This window comes from Chiloscyllium plagiosum, unplaced genomic scaffold, assembly GCF_037043375.1.
Source record: "Chiloscyllium plagiosum isolate Xiang-an unplaced genomic scaffold, Cpla_swu_hap1 HiC_scaffold_22, whole genome shotgun sequence".
Classification (NCBI taxonomy): domain Eukaryota; kingdom Metazoa; phylum Chordata; class Chondrichthyes; order Orectolobiformes; family Hemiscylliidae; genus Chiloscyllium; species Chiloscyllium plagiosum.
In genome coordinates, this window is record NW_028270160.1 from 75,243,436 (window position 1) to 75,251,862 (window position 8,427).

General features: G+C 45.1%; 1 non-coding gene across 1 annotated transcript; it reads left to right on the plus strand.

The window, feature by feature from the left end:
- The first annotated feature begins 4,912 nt into the window (after window positions 1-4,912).
- On the plus strand, window positions 4,913-4,994 carry trnas-aga (transfer RNA serine (anticodon AGA)). The gene has a single exon. It is a non-coding gene; the product is annotated as a tRNA-Ser (tRNA).
- The last annotated feature ends 3,433 nt before the right edge of the window (window positions 4,995-8,427 follow it).

An 8,427-nucleotide genomic window follows, 5' to 3' on the forward strand; every position in this document is an offset into this window, starting at 1 on the left:
ACATCCTTATCTCCTGAATCAAGGTAATATGCAACCAATTGATAAATGTCACTAATACCTTGGCATTTCACACGCCTCCGTTTGTCACCTTCCAATGTAAATTAATAATTTGCCGTGTTGCAATTGCACACAATAAGAGATAACAAAATACAGGGAGGTGTACCAGGTTTGCAAACGCACGTTATTGAAGCTAAAACGCAGGTTTCTGCCCAAAATACGATCACGGAAGCATGCACCGAACCGTCAGGAAGCACACAATAAGTCCAGTTTCAGAGGGCATGACAGGAACAGCACCAGGAAAATCACCAAATTCCTTCTCTCGGCTAATATTTTGGATGTACATCTCAATGCGCAATCGAGTTTTACATATGTTCTAACAGTAATTACAACACAATGAATTATCCAGTGCTGCAGACGGTCCAAGCCCCTGAATCAGAAATACTCAATTCCCTACATACAACTACAAGAACATCTGCCCGTGGCGTATACGGGCTGGCCGAAGTTCATGATTGCAGCTCGCGAGTTGTCCGACTGTTTCTCCGATATAGTGTTTCGTGCAGTCCCTGCGTGGAATCTTGACAACCACATTTGTCCTGCTCAAGTTGGGCATTGGATATTGTTTTCTGCTGAGCTTTCCCTCAGCGAGGCTGTTGGGTGATGTGCTGTCCTAAATCCGTGTGTTCAGAAGAGTCTGGCTATCAGTTTCCAGAAATTTATTTTAATAAAGGGAAGCATTTTGTTTCAATTGCTTTATGGCATATCCTTGTTGACAATTTAGTGTGCCAGACATCTGGGAATGCAGTTGTAGGATACATATTCTTGGCAAAGAATTAGTGTGGCCGTCAGTAATTGCCACGGCCAGCTGTCCCGAGTAGCTATACGTACAGACAGCAAGCATCCTCGAGAGCAGCACAACAGTAATAGGAGAGGGCAATCAGAAAGCAGCCAGAGGATTTCTAGAAGCAGGGCACCCATCCATGGATTCCATCAATAAACACATTGATCAGGATCCAATCTGCAATACCAACAAGCGGACCCAGCAGCAATGAAACGAAATCAATTCCAACCGCCACAGGACAGGAGGCTTCACAACAAGCTCTGCAACCCCAAGGATGTTACCCAGAACTGTGAGGATCCCACTTCCCAGCACCGCAAAACGTTCCAACAACATCTCCATGAAGCACACGAGCTTTGCATCTTTCTGCTCCAAAGCACTCCGATTTTTCACAGCAGAGAATTGTACACTGAACTCCCGCGTGCAAGGTGAGGATGCCAAACCCAACACGATCAATAATGACAGTGAGAGCGAGGGCAACAATTTCCATTGTCATATGGACAGCCACAAACACTCCCTTTGAAAGGTACCTTTAAATATGAAAGTCTGTGCAGCAGTATAATCGGGGAACCAAGCAGCCTGCGCTGGGTATTCATATTTCAGACAATTTCCTTTGTTCACCGTTTTCACTGAAAGTGAATGGATATTACCATTTCATTGCTGATATGAAACCAGATTCTACATTGTATCTGCTCGCCGGTTTTGTTGTTGCAGTGGCGATGAGACATGTTTTTTGTATTTCTCGCATTTCCTTCATTACTGTCCTGGTGAAGGGGGCTGGTGGTTGGTCCTCTCGATCAGATTTAGTCATCAGCGCGTTGTTGACCTAATTTCATCACGAGTGCAATTGGTAAACTTCATTTTTCATGGATTATTGCTGTTCCGTTTTGTTTTATGTTTGTTGAGCACTTCCTGTGACTTGGCAATGCACTAAATCTCCAGTATGTCCTGAATTGCCTCGCTGTCGTTTCTCTGAGCAGTTCATGACATAATCGGCTTGCACTGCAGCAAAGGCAGCATGAATGCTTCGGTGTGTCTGACAATGGTTCACCCTTTCTGTTTTGCTTCTGTTCCACATGAAGAGCTGTCAGTTTCTGGATTCGTTGGAGAGCTGAGGGGGGTAACATTATCCTTGCGGAATTATTCTTCAGTCAAACTCTTTGATGGCAAAGTTGGGAAGGTGCCAAACGAATGGTCATTGGCAGCAAAAGTCCGGAAAGACCCTCATTGCTGGGTCAACTCGTCCCATCCACCCTCCAGAAATATAGACAAACGCGCTGACTGCATAACAAACAGAGTGCATTTTTTTGCAAATGGTCCAATAAAACTGGTGTCAGCTGCGGGAGCACACCAAAGATGCCGAGCACGGAAAAAGACCCTACTATCGAACCTGTCCCTGCTGAACAGATAACCGAAATTAATTGAACCATGTTTGCCAAAATGTGTTCCTTATATCTCCGAACGCTTCCTGTCTATATACCCATTCGGATGCCATTGAATTTGCGTTAACTGTGGCAAATCATTCTGCACACACAAAAATGTCTGAGTGAACTCGCTGAGTTTCTGCATGACACCATGACCAGACTTTGGGCCAAATTTGGAAACTGCGACTAGACTAGATGGCTCTCTGATTCGCCGCAATGAACAATGGGCGGAATGGCCTTTTCCCAATTTGTAAACCTTCGAAGACAAGTTGAAAATAATCTGCAACGAAAATGTTCTTGTGAGGATTTACTTGTGAGGATTCGGTACTCTCAGCAGGTGAAATACTGCAGAGTGTGAAAATAGATAAGTCAGCTGGGCCGGATGGGATCTATCTGATGTTGTTTAGCAAATGCACTGCAGGTAGGTACAAATCAAGCTGATGCTAACAACGGCTCGTTTTGAGCCGCTAATTTGCAGTGAAGTGGCAGCGCCAATAAAAGGTGTCACGCATCTCGTCTAATTCCACATCCAGAGCTCGAAATGACCGGAGGGTCTGCAGGGTCTTGCTTGGACGACACCATGACACTTTTTCACTGGAGTGGATCATGAAATCGCGTCGTGACTGTGAATAAAACGATGGAAACTTCCAGCAGAGAAGGAGGCGACCCTGAAGCAGGCAGCTGAGGACAAATGTTTCTCCTTTGCCAGTGAAAGGCTCTGCTTCAAAAATTGGAAACTTCGAAGTGAAGCAGTGTTGGTGATTATCTTCGCTGCTTGTTCACCTTTTTCATTCTGATTCCGTGAAAGTCCATGGCATTACATATCGACATTCTGCCAACGCTTGGCTCGTCTCTTGGGCCAGTGGCATAATGGATAACGCGTCTGACTTCGGGTCTGAAGATTGTAGGTTCGAGTCCTACCTGGCTCGAGGGGAATGTTTTGCTTTGACTGTCGTCTACGTTGACGCTCCGCTGTGAAGCCCTTGCGGGACGTCGCCTCTGTGCTTTCTCATTTAAAACTTGCATTTGTCCTGTTGTCCATATCAAATTCCAGCTCTCCACAACGGACACCTCCGTCAGTTTGGGGGTATCTTACTGTGTGTCTCCCTCTGTGGGTGAAAATGAGCATGAGTTCCTCAAAAGGCTTACAATTCGTTGTGGAAGTGTCATACTTTTGCCCCGTTATTGTGCCATTTAAGAACATAGGATAACCTCATTGAAATTTGCCCTTGAAACATTAGAACACACGAGACTTTGGGCCAAAGTTGGAAACTGCGACTAGAACAGTGGCACAGTGGTTAGCACTGCTGCTTCACAGCGCCCGAGACCTGGGTTCAATTCCCGCCTCAGGCGACTGACTGTGTGGAGTTTGCACGTTCTCCCCGTGTCTGTGTGGGTTTCCTCCGGGTGCTCCGGTTTCCTCCCACAGTTCAAAGATGTGCAGGTCAGGTGAATTGTCCATCCTAAATTGCCCATAGTGTTAGTTAAGGGGTAGATGTAGGGGTATGGGTGGGTTGCACTTCGGGGGGTCGGTGTGGACTTGTTGGGCCGAAGGGCCTGTTTCCACACTGTAAGTAATCTAATCTAAAAACAGATGGCTCTCTGATTAGCCGCAATGCACACGGACGGAATGGCGTTTTCCCACAATCTGCAACGGAAATGTTCAGAAAGGGTGTTTTATTTCCATCAAATACTATAGTATTTATCGCTTTGTCTTGTTATTTACTTGTGAGGATTCGGTACTCTCAGCACCGTGGCCCGGATCGTATTCCCGCTCATGGAATGGTTGCATTGTTCAGCAAACATGTCGGTGTACCAGTCCTTCTGCCGATTTATCCGATGCTGGCATGTCATTGGTTTTGTCCAAAACATTATGAAGGTTAACATAAAACAAATAGCTGCAGTTTCTGGAAATCTGATCAAAAAACGAAAATTCTTTGCGGAACGCAGCAGGACTGGCAACAGAAAGGTCTACTTGCCTGCTCTTCGGATGCTGCCTGACCTGCTGTGCTTTTCCTGCATCACTCTGATCTAAAATCTGGTTTCCAGCATCTGCAGTCCTCACTTTTGCCTAGTTCCTTCAGTGTCGCTAGTTCCCAATTCAAGAACTCCATCTCTAGCGGTTTCATGTCTGTACCTCCATGCTGAGGAGTTGAAGATTGAAGAAAAGTAACTCACCCCTCCATCTCTGGGGTAATTAGGGACTGAAAATGAATCGTGTCACATTGAAATATATCTAGATGCGACTTAATCTTTGTCTTTTTTTGGGAACCATCTCTTTCATTGTAACCATCAGGAAAGAACATTTCGTTCGCCAGAAAAAGAAATGAATATGTCACTAAACTTTGTTTGCTTCAGGTCCAAGAATACTCAGATCAATAGCTCCCTTGCTTACCTCTGCTGGTCATGTTCGCAAAGAGATCTAGCAAATTGCCAAGTGTGATTTTCCTTTCAATAAATAATTTTGACTCAGTTTGGCTGCAAATATCTTTTCCTACCTTTGTGCTTTTCTTCTTTTACATTGGTGTCTCGCACCTTACAAATGAGAGCAAAGGTATGAAAGGAGATGGGAGCATTTCGCTCATCAAGTCAGCGACAGCTTTCAATGAGATCACGGCTGATTTGGTCAATGCTCAACCCTGCTGCACTGTATGTAGTCATGGCCGAGTGGTTAAGGCGATGGATTAGAAATCCATTGGGGTTTCCCCACGTAGGTTCGAATCCTACTGACTACGTTGTGAATGCTTTCCTGCAGGAACAATTTTCGCTCAAAGTTCAGAAAACCTATTTTGCAAACTAGTCCGGTAATTTGATTAGACTTGGGAAACTCGAGTTCTTCATCAGAAATGTACCATATTTAAAACATTATCTCTGTTTCTCTTTCCAGATACACTGCTCGACACATCGGGTTTCTGCAGTTGTTATTGAACTTCCTAAACAGAAGTGCTGCTTTTCATTAGATTCCTTTAATCCCTGTCCTCTGTTCTCTGACTCGGGTCAGTGGCAACACTTCCTCCTGCTCGTCAAAGTGCTCATTTCCCACCGCTCCCTCTCCCATCATTGCAAACAACCGCAGGAAAATGCCACTTAACCATCTTTGTTCACTTTGTTCCAAAATGAAACTCACCAGCCTCAGGAATCTCTCCACCAAACGGGACTTCTCATCCCTGGACATGGTGCAAGCCAGAGGATTGTGAAGAGATACTGTGAAAATATTGTCAGTTAGCAGTTGGAAAAATGTTTAAGAAGAAAACGATATAATTTAGGCTCCAGCTTTGGAAATCTTGACATACTCTTTGGGAAATGGAATCAGAGGAGGATGAAGAAGTGTGAACTGTCGGACCGAGTAGAGGACGGGACATTGACTCTTATCTTCATGTATTTTTCACATTTTCCCATATTGCTGAGTATCATGCACATGTAGGTATATATTCAAGTCACTGTTTCAGGTAACGTCTGACCCCTCTATCTCTCTTTACTGAGTGTGGATATCTTTCATTCATTAATGGGACATCGGTGTTGGTGGCTGGGCCAGCATTTATTTCCCTTTCCGAGTTGCTCTCGAGAAGCAGTTGGGGAACTGCCTTTCTCAACCCATGCACTTCGATGTGCTGTCAGCTGCCAGTGCTCAGGTCTGTCTGGTTTCACTTCTTTGAGAACTTGCAGTATTATATCTGAATGGCTGGCTTGGCCATTGCAAAGGGCATTTGAGAGTCTGCCATTTCTGAGGGTCTGGAGTAACATGTAAGTCAGACCAGTGAAGATAGCAAGTTTCCTTCTGTGGAGGACACTCGTGAGCCAGGGTTTTTTTTTAGTTTTGACAGCAACCAATATTTCATTAGATTGCTAATTCCAACTATTTTATTGAATTCAAATTCCACCATCTGCTGTGGTGGGTTTGAAGTCCGGGTTTGGGTCATTGTGTGATGTACTTAGCAGGCTGAATGACATCAAGCTGTTCGTGTGTAAATCCTGAGAGGGCAGAATGGTCTCCTCCGGTCTCATTATAATGTTGATGACTGGCTGAATGGGATCGTCCTTTATCTCTGTAATATTACTGAGTGCATACGAGAACAACACATGAGGCAGGAGCAGCAGCTGGCCATTCAGCCCGTCGTGCCTGCTGCACCATTCAGAATGTGTATTGGTGATGTGATTATAACTAAACACCCCTTTCCGCTCTGTTCCCAATAAACATAGATTATCTTGTTCATCAAAGTTCTATGATACCCAATCTTGAGCGTTTTCAGTAACTGTTCCTTCGGCATGAGAACGCCACAGATCACAGAACCTTAAAGAGAAAGGAACATCCCTGTCTCAGTCTGAAATGGGAAGGCCCTTAGTCTCAAAATGTGTTACCCTAAAACCAATCGCCAATCTTTTGAGATGAAAATGGATGATAATTAGGAACAGATATTGGCCATTCAGTCCTTGAAACCTGTCTTTGTTGCCATTAACACTCGTAAATCACATACTCACCAATTTGAGTCTCCACTGAAATTGCGGGAAGACAATCCCAGGCACCGAAAGATCATATCAGCATGAGACACTGGAGCAGAATTAGATCATTCATCCCATCTAATCTGCCATGGCAATTGATCACCGCTGAAATATTTCTCAACTCCATTCTCCTGCCTTCTCCAACTGACCATTGATCACTTATTAATAAAAATGTTATATCTCTGCATTAAATACATTACCTGTGCCTGTACGTGGGGGGTTTGTTCGTGTGTTTGTGTGTAAATGTCCATATCCACGTGCATATCTCTTGTGCATGTGTTATGTGTGTTAGTGTCAGAATCTAAGTTCGTATGCACCACTGTTGCATGTTTTTGCAACGTTGTTTTTCAAGAAGATACATTGAAATTGGAATCAATCTCCTTCCTGCTCTCTTTCTGTCCATCCCAGCATTGTGTGTGTGTGTATGTCGGGGGGGGGGGGGGGGGGGGGGGGGGTGGGATTAAGTTGTGTGTGTTGATGGTGCTGTCAGCTTGGATGGTGCTGTGAGCTGCTTCCCTCCCTCTCTCCCTCCCAACTGCGATGGAAATAAAGATCTAAAACAATCATGATAGAGATTGATATAAATTCTGCATTATAAACACTGGGATTAAAATCACTGTGACAATCTCTGACACAGGCAGAGACACACTGTGGCACTCTCTGATACTCTCCAACACACTGTGACGCTCTCTGAGACACACTGTGACACTCTCCGACACTCTCTGTGACATACTGTAACACTTTCTAGCACATCTGAAACACTCTGTGACACTCTCTGACAGACGGTAACACACTCTCTGACACCGACAATGACACTTTCCGACTCTCCCTGACTCTCTGAGACATACTGTGACACTCACTGAGACACAAAGTGACACTATCTGACTCTCTCTGCAACTCTCTTAGACACACTGTGACACTCTCTGATTCTCTCTGACACTCTCTCAGACACAATGTAACACTCTCGGATTCTCTCTGAAACACACTGTGGCACTCGCTGACAGATTGTTTGAGACACACTGTGACCCTCTCTGACTCTCTCTGAAACTCTCTGTGGCACTCTATGACACTGTTTGAGACACACTGTGACACTCTCTGAGACACTCTGTGACTCTATCTTCCACACTGGAACACTCTTTCTCCCCGTGTCTGTGTGGGTTTCCTCCGGGTGCTCCGGTTTCCTCCCACATTCCAAAAATGTGCAGGTTAGGTGAATTGGCCAGGCTAAATTGACCCTAGTGTCAGGTAAGGGGTAAATGTAGGGGTATGGGTGGGTTGCTCTTCGGCGGGTCGGTGTGGACCTGTTGGGCCTGTTTCCACACTGTAACGTAATCTAATCTAATCTAAAAATCTAAACACTATGTCGCTCTCTGTCCCTCTCTGAGACACACTGTGACCCTCTCTCACTCTCTCTAAAACTCTCTGTGGCACTCTCTGACACTGTCTGAGACACACTGTGACACTCTCTGACTCTCTCTGAGACACACTGTGACACTTTGTGGCACTCTGTGACTCTATCTGTCACACTGGAACACACTATGTCACTCTCTGCGCCTCTCTGAGACGCACTGTGACACTCTCTGGGACACACTGTCCCAGAGTACACTGGTGAGTTCACACATTCTCTCTCTCACATACACACATTTGTATACTCTGCTCCCTCACACT